This window comes from Macaca fascicularis, chromosome 3 (genome assembly GCF_037993035.2).
Source record: "Macaca fascicularis isolate 582-1 chromosome 3, T2T-MFA8v1.1".
NCBI lineage: Eukaryota > Metazoa > Chordata > Mammalia > Primates > Cercopithecidae > Macaca > Macaca fascicularis.
This window is the reverse complement of record NC_088377.1, coordinates 119189071-119205329: the sequence shown is the minus strand read 5'-3', so window position 1 is coordinate 119205329 and position 16259 is coordinate 119189071. Positions and strand designations below refer to the sequence as shown.

General features: G+C 39.9%; 1 pseudogene; it reads left to right on the top strand.

Moving 5' to 3' along the window:
* The first annotated feature begins 12084 nt into the window (after nt 1-12084).
* LOC102122871 (histone-binding protein RBBP4 pseudogene) lies at nt 12085-13416 on the top strand (annotated as a pseudogene).
* Nucleotides 13417-16259: the final 2843 nt, after the last annotated feature.

Here is a 16259-nt window from a genome sequence, read left to right as displayed (position 1 = left end):
TACCTCTGTAAAATGGGGATGGTAGCAGCATAGAATTTTTATGAGAATAAAAGTTGTTAAATATACAATGTCTGGTACATGAAAAACACTAATATATTTTAGTTATGATGGTGATGATGATTACTCTTTGACATGCCCACTCACAAACTGTTGTTGCCAGGGAGGTGGGAGAGGTCCTAGGACATGACCTTGCTTGGGAAGGTGTTCATCCCTGGGCGAATTCAGTGAGGACAGAGCAGTGGAGGGTCTGGAAAAACATTGCAGCTAGTTGGATGTGGTGGAAGGAACATTCCCCAGAAGACGTGAATTCTGATGCTACATTAAGATCAGAGGAAGTTTTGGCAGACAAAACAAAAAAAAAAGTGCACTTTGAACATTTTAGTTATTTCTAAAATCATAGTGTCATTGGAAACTCTGGATCACAACAAATGACCTCAGACATCTAACATAGGGCAAGGAGCATGAGTGCATCCCGTCTCCTCTGTTTACTGGGCATTTAATCTTAGGGAAGCTTGAATGAAAATAATAATTCCCATCTCCCAATGTGGTGTAAGGAATTAAATGAGATAATGTATGTAAAACAAGTGCTCTAGTCCATGACATATAGCAGGCACTCAGTAAGTGGTAGCTGTTGTTGTGGCTGATATTCTTGGCCCCTCTGTGATGGGCTATTTCTCATTAGCTTCCACCAAAGGAGGGGAGCCTTCATGACCTTGTCTCTTGCATTTCTGGAGTTCTCTCCACTGACTGCAGCCTAAAGCACATGCTGTTAAAATCATGTTTATGAAGTCTGAACATGAGCAAGGTGCATCAATTCTAGTGCAATTAATGTTGAACATGTCCATGTCTCTAGTTTTTCAAAGGTGACAGGCTCAGAAGAAACCCTGTGATATCCGACCTGGAAATCCTTTTTGGTGCAGAATCTGAATTGCAAAGCTGTTGTTAAAACCTGCAAATGATCAGCAATGGAATGGGAGATGTTAACTGCCTGTAACTCTTTGTCTCTCTTTGGCTGACACTCCTGAGTGATGCTGGGAAAATGGCGAGCAGCTCGCTATGCTGGGCTGTAATTAGTGTATGCCTGGAAGTGCAGACATTTTCATAAATAGAACTTTGCGGGGAATTGCTCATTATTCCCATGATTTTAGGAAATAAAGAAAGACCCCAATTAGTTTTCAATCTCAAGAAAGAAAAAGAAGCAACAAGCAGTTATCCTCTGGCAACAAAGAGAGAGAGAGAGAGAACCTGGTAATACCCAGGGTTAAGTCTACAGGAATCACAATCTGATGGAGTGGATTTTTCCCCTCTCATCCCCATGCGTGGCAGCAAATAGACACAATCTCCATCTTGCCCAGAGAAAGATGAAGATGTGTCTTAATAGTCTGACATTTCTGAGCACTAAGCAATCACCCTTTGTTGTACCATGTGCTGGCATCAGGAAACTGAAGAGGAGAACAGTTCATAGTGTTTCAATGAAAGGCTTTACCGTGAAGAGGAGATGAACAGAGAAAATGTATGATGTCACTATGTGGAGTTAAACAAACTGCCATTCGTAATTGTAGATACATTCTTTGGATAAATTAAAAAGTTTTCATCATGGTAAGTATATGTTTGAACATGGGGTGTGTTGTAGTGACAGAGAGGTGGGAGGGTTGTAAGTGGAGCTCAGAGGGCTAGAATGTTCTAATACGTTGCTAAATTCAGGAAAGTGGAATTGTGCATCATGGGTTGTTCTGGTGCTTGGTCACTAGTTCATCAGAGGCGACAGAAAGACATCAGCAGGCTCAGGCATCTCAGCATATCCACAGAAATGTCACTGCACTTGCTGTCCTTCAGAATAATTGGTTAATTCTCAGCCTGGGAAGGGGCTTCAATGAACTATGGAGATGCTATGATCACACAGCACCAGTGGTCCCAGCACAAAGGAGTTTATTTCAGTGGCTTTGCGGGGAAGACATGATCAATGGCTGTTTTTGAAAGACCTTGATTTTGGGTAAATTTACTTTCCCATCATGAGTGCCACGCTATCAGAAAGACAAATTAATTTAACACGAGTGACTTACTGCTCCCTTATGAATTACTTTCCAATTGTTTTTAATAGCATCTCTTTATCTCTAGCACAAGAAAACACAGTTGACCTTTAACAGCCTCTTTTATAAATGAACCCAATTGCAGTTCAGCTTTCCCACTTTCAGATCTTTATCTCCTGGCACCTTGAATCCAAACTCATCTGGATGCAGGTCCAGCTGTCTCTCTAATGGTATCTATCCATTAATTAAACACTCTATGCTTAACAGCTTGCACACCAGCAGCTGTAAAGGATGAGAAGGCAGTTCTCCTTTCATCTACAAATATTTATTTTCTTTTGGGAGGATTGGTTGGGAAAGATTAAGTGTATAGGAGGATGACCAGCTTATGGAGAATGTGTGTGTTTTGGTGGAAGTTTCCTGCCGAGTCACATCAGGTGCAGTTAGTAAGCAGGAAGGCTGGCTCCTAATCCCTGCAATCATAAATTATGAAATACCAGTTAAAACAAGCATCTGGGCTGAGGGATGTGTCTTTGTCCTCTCACTATTTTAATGAATGCATGTGAATGAGTTTACAGGGAAGAGTGAATATAACTCAAGTGGAATTGGACTCTGATATTTATGGGCTCCTGTCTGCACAGGAGCCGGGTCATGGCTTGTATATTCTTATCCTGCCACAGTGCATTATGGGGGCGTCCTTAGTCCATTTACCTTTTTCCGTGTTTCTCAGATTCATTCATCACTGAATTGTATGGAAACTTCCCTGGAATAGCAAAATAACAAGTTGAAAGTTAGGCACAGCATTAGCTTTTAAAAAATATAATTTTTGATTACAGAAGGAGTATATGAGTGTGGTAGAATATTAGAAAACACAGAAAAGTAAAAGTACCAGAATAAATAGACTATATTGCAAATGCCTAAAGACTGAACAGTGGATACATCTTCCCAGATAACTTTTTATGTCTTTGGGATATATATATGTATATAATGTTGGGGGTAATCTGATTCTTTAGTTAACAATGTCTGTTTTTCAATTCAGTATTACTTTATTTCATCAAATATCAGACTATATTCACATTTTAATAATTGTCTCAAAAATGTTCCTTATTGCATTTAATTGTTATATCTCTAAGATCTCTTTCAGTCTGGTGTGGTACATTGTTTCATGCACTAATGTGTCAGAAAGAATGGACCAGTCATCCAGGAGGATGACTAAATTAAACTAAGCTCCATGGCTCAGTGTAGTTTTCCTGGTTAGCAGAGCCTGAGATAAAGACTTGGCAGCCAGTAGTTTTGGGAATGTGATCCCACGAAGTAGAAGTTAAGGAGCAGGAAAACAAACAGGAAAAAGGAAATGTTAATGGAGAGATAGATGTGTTATTAAAGTTGCCATTGTAAGCAGTGGGGTTCAATTCTGTCAGGATCTCTGAGAAAGATCCAGAATGCCCCTGGAATTGCCCACCTGAAAGACAGGAGTCTGAGGTATTTCACTGCCTCCCTTGGGAAGGAAGACATTAACTTCTCTCTGCTTTGAGCTGTGCTTATACAGGCCTGGAGCTTATGGGGTATCAGAGAACATCTTGAGCAAGAATATGGAAACACTCACCCAGCATCTCTCCACTCTAGCTGCAATCAGAGGTGGGCCAAGGGCATGTAATGTGGGCACTGGAGCCCGTGTTATAGATTTGTCTGAATTTTTTCGCCTCATTTTTTCTCGATTTATTGCAGCATTCAGCTTATTTCTCTATTGAGGAATTTTCTATAAACAAAAAAGTTATCTAAGGCTTGATATAGTTATATTAACCATTTTGAAAAATGAATGAATAGATTACTATTATCTACATATCCCTGCAAAGATGTGCTGATACCTTTGATTTTATTTTTAAGAGATTGATTCATCAAATAAACTTTTACTGAATACCATTGATACAGTTTGGCTGTGTCCCCACCCAAATCTCATCTTGAATTGTAGCTTACATAATTCCCACATGTTGTGGGAGGGAGCCAGTGGGAGGTAACTGAATCAAGAGGGCAGTTTCCCCCATACTGTTCCTGTAGTAGTGAATAAGTCTCACAAGAACTGATAGTTTTATAAGGGGAAATCCCTTTTGCTTGGTTCTCATTCTCTTTCTTACCTGCCACCGTGTAAGACGTGCCTGTCACCTTCTGCCATGATTGTGAGGCCTCCCCAGTCATGTGGAACTGTGAGTCCGTTAAACCTCTTTTTCTTATAAATTACCCAGTGTTGGGTATGTCTTTATCAGCAGAGTGAAAACAGACTAATACAACCATGTTTTGAGGTTTGAGGTAGGCACTGATGAAATAACCCCACCTTTAAGTTTAGCAAGTTTTGTAAAATAAACTGTGGTGGTGATGTAGTAGAAGTGCCTGTGGGGTGTGGGGCTGGGTCAGTGGAGGAAGTGACCAATTCTTTCAGGGTAGCAAGGGAGAGAGGAAAGTCTGCATTGTTGTAGCGATGCTTGCCTGGGTTTTGAACTGCGGTTAGATAGGGAGAAATGTCTTCTAGGCTGAGTTACATAAAGGCAGGGTTATAAGGTTTATAAGCATGAAAAACAAAAACATATTCGGGGAACTGAAAGTCATTCATTGTGACTGGCCAGTGAGTAGGAAGAGGTGGAGCCAGAGCTGGAAAAAGAGGGAGGGACAGATGGTGAAGCTCTTGTACCTCAGGCTAGATATTGTCTTCATTGCTGAATTTACAGGGAAGATTCCCGTTAGGAACACAGCATGCTCAACTGTGTTCAAATTTGTGAATTTTAGGATACACAAAACTGCGATTAAAAACCACTCTGTCTAGAAGGCAACTCCAGAAGGTTGTTACTGTTTAGTAAAGACTTACTGCATAAGCCTGTCTTTCACATGTTTTACAGAATGCAGCTATGCGTGTAACTTCTTTTTGGCACCATAGAATTGCATTAGACATTAAATGAGTGATATAGAAGCAACTTAGGAGGTGGACTGTAGGAGGAGCCAGTAGGGTTGGAGCCTCCTCAGCCTCTGTTTGCAAGAGTTGATGGGTCTGAGTGGAAGTAAACTTCAGGAAAGCCAGGAACAGGGGAGGAGAGGTCCAAGCCAGGTTTGCTGCTTCTGGGGGAACTTACGTTGAGTTCTGTAAAGAGGGACTAGAGGCAGAGACTGATGGAGCTGTTTCTGGGAGGGAATGTGGGACGAGGGGCATGGACCAAGTTGCTTTTGTACCTGGGTGCTGCAGGGAGAGGAGCATGCTTCTGCTTCCTCAAGGAACACAGGCCACACTAGCTCCTTAAAGGCAGGAAAAAATCAGGAAATTGATCCTGGAAAGAGAGCTTCAAGTCCTCACAGAAAACATGGCCAGGAGGACATCACCTTCAAGTGCCTTTGCTGGTAGCAGTTACAAAGGAGCAGACCGAAGAGAACATGGCAGGTGCTGCATTGTAACTCTGGAGTGATCTGACAACTGGGTATAGGAGCACATTAGGGTGACTCCCTGCAGACTCCCCAAAATAATTGAATCAGACTTTACAGGGTATTGCATAAGTAGATGGAATCAATGCCATTGAAATTAGTGTTCACATAGATAACTGTGAATCTCATTTCTTTCCACATAAAAGTAAGGCCTAGAAGATTTGGGTTACAAATAAATCATGACAGAGCCAGAAGCGCACCTCACTGGGCCCGGTGGCTCAGGGCCCTTAGCCTGTACTGTAAAGCCTCTCTGGCATGTGTTTATAACACTATCACAATAGTGTCCAGCTTGTGATCCTATCCTCCTAAAATGTGGAGTATTATTACGGATTACACTGTGGAGGTTAGAAACCCCTCACATGTGACACATAATTATGGAAAGAGCCAGTCCTTTTGCTCTTGCCCACCCTTTGTTGGCTGGCTTATCTCTGTGTAGGTATTGATCACTGCTGGGAGAAAGGTTGTATATTCAACCCCTCTGCCAAAGCAAGGAGATTTATCTGAGTACAAGTAATGGAAGGTGGCAGGAAGGGGAAAAATATGGCCAGGAATCAGCTACATTCAATGAGACAGTGATGCCTGGAGGAGTCGGTGACAATAAAAGAGGAAAAGCAGAGCACTGTCACTCGGCAGAGCACGGTCAGCAGCACCTGCAGGTGATGTATGATGACACAGGCCCCCGTGTGCTACCTTTCTAAACTGGACTATGTCAGCCTCTCATGAACAAGCAGATTTATTGTATTGTCACTGGTGCATCAACAAGCAGGGAAGTTGTAAGGAATTGTGGGTAATAGAGTTTTATTTTTTTCTGGTTAAAGCCAACAGCCTACCTCCTTTGTCTCAGCAAGCAGGGGACTCACAGACAGAACAAACTGGAGTTTACACATACATTGATTATATGGATATTATATATCCTTCCGTGTTTTGTTATAGTATGCTTTGGATTTTTGTTGTTACAAAAATAATGAAAACACAAATTATAGTAATATATAATATGTGAAGAATAAGCTTTATCTTCTGTGTTTCCTGCTATTCCTATATTTTTATAAATTATCTATGATTATTTATATTTTTAGTAATTGTGAGCGAATAATAAAATATACCTAGGGAGAGAGTTTGTATACTCTTGGTGTATACACCAAGAGTGTATTTGGTGCATTGTTTTAGGAGGCAGTTTGGAAATACGTAGTAGAATTTAAAATGTGAATTCCCTTTGATCATGCAATTTCACTACTAGGAAAACTCTCCTACTGCTATGCTTGTATAAACATGCAAAGGCAGATAGAAGGATGATCACAGAAGTGTCCTTTAGAAATGAGAAATTGAAAACAAACTAAACATTGGTCAGTAAAAGAATTGGTTACATAAATTACAGTGCAACTTCATGATGAAATATTACTCAGCACTAAAACAAGTAGTGTGTATTGAAAAAAGTAAGCCCTAGAACAGTTTGTGGTGTGCAATTCCATTTTAAAAAATACATATGTGTGTGAAGCCCAGTAGTGAGCACTTACAGTCCCAGCTACTTGGGGGGCAGAGACAAGAGGATCCCTTGAGCCCAGGCATTCGAATCCAGCCTTGGCAACATAGTAAGACCCTGTCTCTAAAGAAGAAAAAAAAAATTACACACACACACATACGCGCGCACACGCACGCGCATGTATGTGTATGTTATTATATATACCTACAACATTTCTGGAAAGGAATAAAAAGTTGGAACAATCACTCTGGAAAATGTAACTGAGGGGTGGTTGTAGAGGTGAAAATTAGATACTATTGTACAAGATGAAAACATATTACCAGCATCTTTTACGTATGTGAATTTTAAACACTCAAAAATAAAAAGCGAAAGGGACTATAATTATCTTTCAGGATTTGTTTTTGAATACAGACTGCCTCAAGATAGGTAGGTGGCCCACATGACTGAGGAACATCCTTTCATGTGATCGTATCCCCACTGAGTAGGTGTTTCCTTTCCTCTTTTTACATTCAGTATGGTTTTCAGCAACTGCAAAATTTGTCAAGAAGGGGGAGAAGTAAATTGAGTAAGAATGGTTGTATGGAATTAGGAGAAAACACCTGTAAACGGTAGGAAAAAAATATTTGTTGACAGTCATCAATCAAGAGGAGCGTACTAACTACTTTGAAATTTTTTCATTTTATTTTAAAATTTTAAATTTTTTTTTGAATGGTTGGAGCTCTAGCAGCCAACTCTCTACTCTTGACTGCCTTTTCTGACAATTTTTGTCTGAAGCTACTGACAATACTATTTTGAATGAACTCATGGTCATTCAACCACATTTAATTCTCAGGAAGTAGAAGTTCTTATTAATATTCTTTCCCATGTATAGCTGTTGCTGATGTTCTTGCAGGTGAAGGGGAGCCAAATTGTTTAGAAAGAACAGTATCTCCAGTTCTTGGAAGGAGTTTGAGCTGAGAGACCATCAGAGATGTCACCACTGTTTGATATTACTTGCAAAAAAAAAAAAAAAATCTGTTCAAGAAGCCTATACATAACTGGTTAAAGTGAACTTTTTCATTGAATGAACATTTTATTAAATTGACTACTTCACTGGCATTGTGTAGTATTTTCTATGTGCTAGGTCCTCCTAGACACTGGGGGTATAAAGATAAAAGTACATATTCTTATGAACTTTACAATCTAGTTGGAGAAGTAAAGATATGATCCACAAATTACAGTATAGCATGTTAATTGCAAGGAAGTGAGTGGGTACAAGCTATAGTCAGCAGGAAACACACATGCTGATATTTATGACTGAAAAACACATGGTCACTTTAGCTTATTTATTAGGCTGGGAAGAATCAACTATGTAGAAATCATCCTAAGCATTTCCTAAGAGGAGCTCTACGTTGTTGTAAAATCAAAACATAATGGTGGGGATGGTGATCCTGGAGGGAAAATAAAAACACCATAGAATTTCATGACTGTCCATTTATGCCACTCATCCTGTTTTCATTCTTGGAAGGTCTTCTGTTTCTCTAAATAATATTGCTATTAAAAACTCAGTGTTCTTTTGAGTAGTTTTACAACTTAGGTAATTGAGAAAAATTTTCCTTCTGAATTTTGTACAAGACAATTAGATTTGCACTGTTTGCAAAAACAGGAAATTTTGAGGCAAAAGTAGTAGTTATTGATGAATAAGAAAGAGAGCTTTTGACATCATTAAAGACCACTGGATTCCTCCTTCCTATTTTAAAGCCTTCCACACTTGTCAGTTCCATTTACTTTTAATTATGTGATTATGAATAAATCACTTGAAAAAATAATAGATCTGGGTACATTAATTATGTATTGAAGACAAGTAGATCCAGCAGATTAAACAGAATAGAATAAGTGTGTGTGTATTTAGTGACTTTTGTTTGACTGTCTGCTCTGACAAGTACCACCCAGATTTACTGTAGTGTGCAGAAAAAAGAGAGCAAAAGGCATGTGATAGGTAATTCTAAGACTGTGTTGAACTGAAAAAAAAAATTATAGAATTAAAGAGCTCCAAGGTATACTGTATAGCAGTTCTTAGTTCTCCAGTCTGATATTTGGGGCCCTTCAGAACAAATGCGTTTTGGCTTTCCAAAAGGCTTTGGAGTTAGCCTTGCGCCATCTGCTGGATTATGTTAGTATTTGCATCTGCACTAGGACGGGGTGTTGGAAAGACATTCAGATTCACATTTAATGTGTCTTGCTACTAGCCATGGCAGAGGACCCCCCCTGCCTTTTTTTTTTTTTTCCCAACTTATAGCATTTTCCTCTGAATGTACTTTATCTTCTCTCTGTCTTTGCTGCCAGAAAGATGCACCTAATTAGGCAAATTCCATTTGTTTTTCAGATATGGTGTGTCTAAAATATGGCCTCTGCAAACAAATGAGATACAGAGGACATTGGGCAGGTGCACAGATCTGAGCCTCCCCCCATTTGCTTTCTTAGATGCTTATGTCTGTAGGCAGGGGCCAAAAACTATAGTCAGATAAGCTGAACTACTAATGTCTTATTTTATTTTTTCTGTTTTTATAAAACATCTTGTAAATAAAGGTGTCCTCATTGGGTTTTATTCTGGCAAATGAACTTTGTCTGATATGAGAAACAGGGAAATGTTCTGGTAAAGAACAAAGGAATTGCTAAAACAGTGAACATTTAAAATATTAGGTTTATGGAAAGATCAACACTTGAAATTATGACTGTTAATTTCTTTATTATTCTTGGATAACTAGACTGCTTTTGAAAACAAATCATTGCCTAAACATTTCATGAAATTCTGTCATGGACTGGGATGAATTCCAAGACGGCTTCATTGTTATATGTAAACAAAGACAAATAAGCAAAGCTGCAGAAAAATGCCCAAAGGACATTTTCTCATTGGATAAACACATGAGTTCTTACTGGTCATGGGTTAACTGCTTCATATATTTTAGATTTTTAAATTGCTGGAGCTCACATGGGAAACAAGGATAGCCACTGTTTTCATGATGAAGATTCTGCCGTCATTTCTTTCTTTATCCTTTTGTCATTTTGTGTGCATTGTGGTACTTGTGGATGGGTGTTATTGGTATTTCTAACACCGTAAGCCTAAAAGCCTGCAGTATTTCCCATTTGACTCACCAGTCCCCATTTAACAAGTTAGGAAACGAAATGAATTTGAGACACCGAGTTCCTGTCTTACAAATTGTGGGATCTCGTGGAAAATACCAAGTCAGACAGCAAGTTAGCATTTTATTCTTTTAGGATAATAGGTCAGCAGGGATGCAGCACAGGAGAAGGTGCAAAGGTCCAGAGACTAGGGACATAAGGATCTGACAGCTTGCTGCAGTCTTGTTATGCAAGATCAGTTGTTCAAGAGCAAATCTGTGAAATCTCACATTTACTTCTTGTCTGTCACTGGGGTTGGCCACTCAGCAGATGCAGATGACAAGAGGAAGGCAACTGTAACAAAATAGAGCCTTGCATGTCAGGGAAACTTCTGTCATGGCCCATTTTCGTTTAACCTCAGCACTGGGTCCCATTAGAGGAGCCCTCTAAACACCTCTGTGAGCCGCTTTGATCTGAAAAGATTGAGTTTCATGTAACTTGGGAAAGAAATAGAAAGTAAGTACTTGAATAACTATGGGTGAAAAGTCTTGAATGAGGCCACTTTCAGAAGACAATTTTATTCCAAGAGTGTTTGACTTATGTAGGAGAGTAATAGAATAGAATAATAACAACATTAAATATGTAGGAAGTAAATTCTATTATTACTAAGTAAACAGCTGCCATTGGCAACTTTTCTATAGAGTCACAGCACCTTTGAGGGGGCTCTCTTTGCAGCAACAAATGGTAAGAATGGAAATTGGTCCCTTCCTTCACCATTTATGTACAGGTGATACTTATTATTTGTGGATTCTGTATTTGTGAATGTTGCATATTTGTGACTGTTGGGGAACATGGAAATCTACAGTTTAAACAAAGTTCCTAGGTGATTCCTGCATTATAACATTTGAAAACATAATTGTAGGCTCCAAAAGCAGAAGCTTAGGCATTGACAAACTGTGGTCACATGGGAAGCTCAGTACAGCCTTCTTTGTCTTCCCCTACCCCTCATTCCAATGGTAGATACTCGTAATGTCTGGAACTTGGTGGGTTTGTGGACCTCTGAGGCAAAAAACAGACAAAACACTGGTGAGTTTTCTTCTTAGGAGTTGTTATGGATGTTCTAGATCTTGTCTTTGGGAAGGCCTAGAAAGTCACAGGTCTGAAGCAGACAGAATGAAGTCACTAATAGCTCCAGTCCTCTCTACCCAATTTGGGATCATGGTCTTTATGACTCCAAGGCTCTGCTTCATGAAGACAGGTGGGGAACAACCCCAGCGCATTCAATTCAACCGTCACCCTGTACCTGGGCTTTCCAGATGTACCCTCTATCCTTCACCTCTAGCCTTCTCTTCCACCACTCTCCTCTCACTTACTTTGCTCCAGCTGGACAGGCCTGCTAACTGGTCCATGAACACAGCGCACTCATTCCTGCCACAGGGCCTTTGCACTTAAACTTTCCTGAGACTTCACATGCCTGGTGAGACTCTCACTTGGTTTAGCTCTGTGCTCATATGTTACCACTCCAGAGGCCTTTCCTGAATGCTCTGTCACTCTTCCTGTTACACTGTTTTATCTTTTCATTTTCTATCTCTCGCTAATATCGGATGGTTATTTTAAAATTTCTTCCTGCCCCACCACCCTTCTCTTCAGAATGTAAATTTCATGAGGAAACTGTCTTGTTCAACTCTTTATTCCTTACCTGCTCCCCACAATGCTTGGCATATGGTAAATTCTTAATAAAATAACAGTCTGGCCAAATAAATATTTGTCCATAAAGTGTTCTTTGGAAATCCCTTGGCCCATTATCATTCCTGTTCACCTAGTTAAAGGAATCTGGAATTTGATTAAACGAATCAGTTTACGTTGCACTAACACATGTTCATGTTTAGAACACATTACATTTAAGATTAATAGAAAGGAATAGAGGCCGTGCGCACAGAGCAGTCCTGCTGCCTCCCCGCCCCTCCTGCAATGCTCAACCCCAGGATTCCCCCGGCTCGTCTGCCTGCCATGGCGTACAAGGAAGCAGCGTTCGATGATGCAGTGGAAGAACTAGTGATCAACGAGGAATACAAAATATGGAAAAAGAACACCCCTTTTCTTTATGATTTGGTGATGACCCATGCTCTGGAGTGGCCCAGCCTAACTGCCCAGTGGCTTCCAGATGTAACCAGACCAGAAGGGAAAGATTTCAGCATTCATCTACTTGTCCTGGGGACACACACATGGGATGAACAAAACCATCTTGTTATAGCAGTGTGCAACTCCCTAATGATGATGCTCAGTTTGAAGCGTCACACTACGACAGTGAGAAAGGAGAATTTGGAGGTTTTGGTTCAGTTAGTGGAAAAATTGAAATAGAAATCAAGATCAACCATGAAGGAGAAGTAAACAGGGCCCGTTATATGCCCCAGAGCCCTTGTATCATCGCAACAAAGACTCCTCCAGTGATGTTCTTGTCTTCGACTATACAAAACATCCTTCTAAACCAGATCCTTCTGGAGAGTGCAACCCAGACTTGTGTCTCCGTGGACATCAAAAGGAAGGCTATGGGCTTTCTTGGAATCCAAATCTCAGTGGGCACGCACTTAGTGCTTCAGATGACCACCCCATCTGCCTGTGGGACATCAGTGCCGTTCCAAAGGAGGGAAAAGTGGTGGATGCGAAGACCGTCTTTACGGGGCATATGGCAGTAGTAGAAGATGTTTCCTGGCATCTGCTCCATGAGTCTCTGTTTGGGTCAGTTGCTGATGATCAGAAACTTATGATTTGGGATACTTGTTCAAACACTACTTCCAAACCAAGTCACTCAGTTGACGCTCACACTGCTGAAGTGAACTGCCTTTCTTTCAATCCTTATAGTGAGTTCATTCTTGCCACAGGATCAGCTGACAAGACTGTTGCCTTGTGGGATCTGAGAAATCTGATACTTAAGTTGCATTCCTTTGAGTCACATAAGGATGAAATATTCCAGGTTCAGTGGTCACCTCACAATGAGACTATTTTGGCTTCCAGTGGTAGTGATCACAGACTGAATGGGATTTAAGTAAAATTGGAGAGGAACAATCCCCAGAAGATGCAGAAGACAGGCGACCAGAGTTGTTGTTTATTCATGGTGGTCACATTGCCAAGATATCTGATTTCTCCTGGAATCCCAATGAACCTTGGGTGATTTGTTCTGTATCAGAAGACAATATCATGCAAGTGTGGCAAATGGCATAGACCATTTATAATGATGAAGACCCTGAAGGAAGCGTGGATCCAGAAGGACAAGGGTCCTAGATATGTCTTTACTTCTTGTGATTTTAGACTCCCCTTTTTTCTTCTCAACCCTGAGAGTGATTTAACACTGGTTTTGAGACAGACTTTGTTCAGCTATCCAGCTATGCCTCTATATAATAGGTACTACCAATAATGCTATTAGCCAAAACAGTGCGTGTTTTCTAAATATTAATGGGAGGGCTTGATTCAGCAAAGCCACAGACTTACGTTGAAATTTTCTTCAGGAATTTTCTAGTAACCCAGGTCTAAAGTAGCTACAGAATTGGGAATATTATGTGTGATTATTTTTCTTCCTATGCTGTATATCCCCAAGTTTTTCAGACTCATTTAAGTAAAGGCTAGAGTGAGTAAGGAAGAGAGCCAAATGAGGTAGGTGTCTGAGCCATGAAGTATAAATACTGAAAGATGTCACTTTTATTCAGGAAATAGGGGAGATTCAAGTCATATAGATTCCTACTCGAAAATCTTGACACCTGACTTTCCAGGATGCACATTATCACACGTAGACCAGTTTCCTCTGGTTTCCTCAGTTAAGTCAAAACTTCATGCTCCTCTTTCCCCATATATTCATATATTTTTGCTCATTAGTGTATTTCTTGAGCTGTTTTCATGTTGTTTCTTTCCTGTGTGTGAAATGGTGTGTTTTTTGTTGTTGTTGTTGTTGCTGTTTTTTAACTTGGGACCACCAAGTTGTAAAGATGTAAGTTTTTACCTGACAGTTACACCACAGGCAGACTGTCAAGTTGGGAAGAGTGAATCAATAACTTATATTTGTTTTAAAAATTAAATTAATCCTTGATAAGAGTTGCCTTTTTTAGGAGTTAGCCCTTGACCACTAGTTTGATGCCATCTCCATTTTGGGTGACCTGTTTCACCAGCAGGCCTGTTACTCTCCATGACTAACTGTGTAAGTGATTAAAATGGAATAAATTGCTTTTCTACATAAAATAAAGGGATTCATAGAAAGATGCTAACACAGAATAAAGACAGTGCAGGGCACATCTGTGAATGCCTCTGGGGAAAACATCCTGTTACAGAGGGTCTTGTAGAATGTAGAGTAACTCCATATATAGATGTGGGGTTTCTGTAAATGGTCACAGGGCATCAGGAAGCATGAACAACATGAACAAAAGCAGTATGTTTTAGGAAACTGGGAGTAACTTCAGGTGATGAGAGAGAAGGACACATGGGGAGAAGTGGCAAGAGATGAAGGTCCACAGATAGAGGAAAGTTAAGAATAGTTTTGCCCAGTGTGCAAAGTACTCTACTCAATTTAATTTTGAAGAAATGAAAAAAATCAAAGGCTTTTAAATGCAGAAAAGCAAAATCATGCCTGTGTTTTGGAATGATAGTGCCAGCAGGGTGGTAATGGATCAGAACAATTATGTTGGAATTAGCAAGGAGAGGTAGGAAGCATCAGGGAAATACACACAGAGTACGGGGGTGGTGGCAATAAAGGAGGAGAAGGGGAAATCATGCTGAAGCAGAATCAGTAGGATTCGGAGATAGTTTGGTTGTGAAAAAGAATGGTCGTAAGCAACCCATTCAATAGTTGTTCTTTCCTTTGGGTATGAGAAGAGTGGAGGACCCTACCAAACAAAGAAATGCTTCAGAATCACCAAAGAAAGAGGAAACCACAGTTTTCAGTCTTGAAGGGTACATAGTGGAAATTAAGAAAACCAATTGTTAACATACCAGGACCAAAGATATAGAACATACGGTTATTCAGGTACCTGATAGTTTCTCTGGAACAGATCCATGATAAAATGTGTATTGAGCAGAGATTTACAGGAAAATGTCAGATGATAACTTGAATGCAATGAGAAAGATTTGAAACCAATAACAGCTAACAGGAAAAGCTGATTTAAAATATGCATTTAAAATTAGCTGGGCATGGTGACACACGCCACTGCACTCCAGCCTAGCGACAGAGCTAGACTTGGTCTCAAAAAAAAAAAAAAAAAAAAAAAAAAAAAAAAAAAAAAATGCATTTATGTTATAACAAAAGTACCTTAGAGAAAGAAATATGCATTTATACCCATTCCACTTTCATTAAGTTAATTATTGTTAGGAGTACCTCCGCTGATCTAGCCAGAGTTTTGTAGCTTCTTCCTTACCCACTCAGATGTAGCAATAGAACTGAGCATTCAATTCTAGGCACTTAAAAAATAAAAAAGAAATAGAGACTTATTTGGTAAATAGTGGCAGAAACTGCCTGCCTTCACTCCCTGGCCCATGGCCAGACACTCTGCATTCAAGGCAGTTTCCACTGGAATGAATGAGGCTGGCGAAGGATGCAGGCTTGAAAGTACCTCCTTGACTGAGACTCAGCAGCAGTAGGTGCCAAGGATCCTGTTCACGAGGGAAAGGGAGGGGTATAGAGGAGCAGAGCTGGGTTTCTGGACACATGTATATAGCATGTTAATTGCAATAAATTCAGCCTTCAATCTTCTAAAAAGCTTACCTTCTCAGCTTCTGAATATCAGACATGTGGGTTTATCTCTCAATAGTTTATTCATTCTTAAGAGCTACTCAGGGAAAAGAAGATTCAACTGATTTATCTTGTTGAGGAGGACAAAGACTTAGGTACCTTGTGCTCAACATTATGACTAGTTTGTGCTCGTTGTTCCAAACCATCTGAGGTTCACCATGTATTTTAAACAAAAACAAACTCAATATCCCGAATAAAATATGTTTAATATGACCTTCCCTTGCCTTTTGCATCTTTCGTGGTGAAGTAATTGCATCAATTCTTTTAGAAAATTCTTCTCCATAATTAGGCTGATTCCAACTTTCCTTTTCTCATTTCTCAGTGGAGATCACCACCAATAAAATCTTGAGAACCTCCCTGTACAATTATTAACTTACTTGCATCTCTGAGAGGCCAAATACAATATATGGAG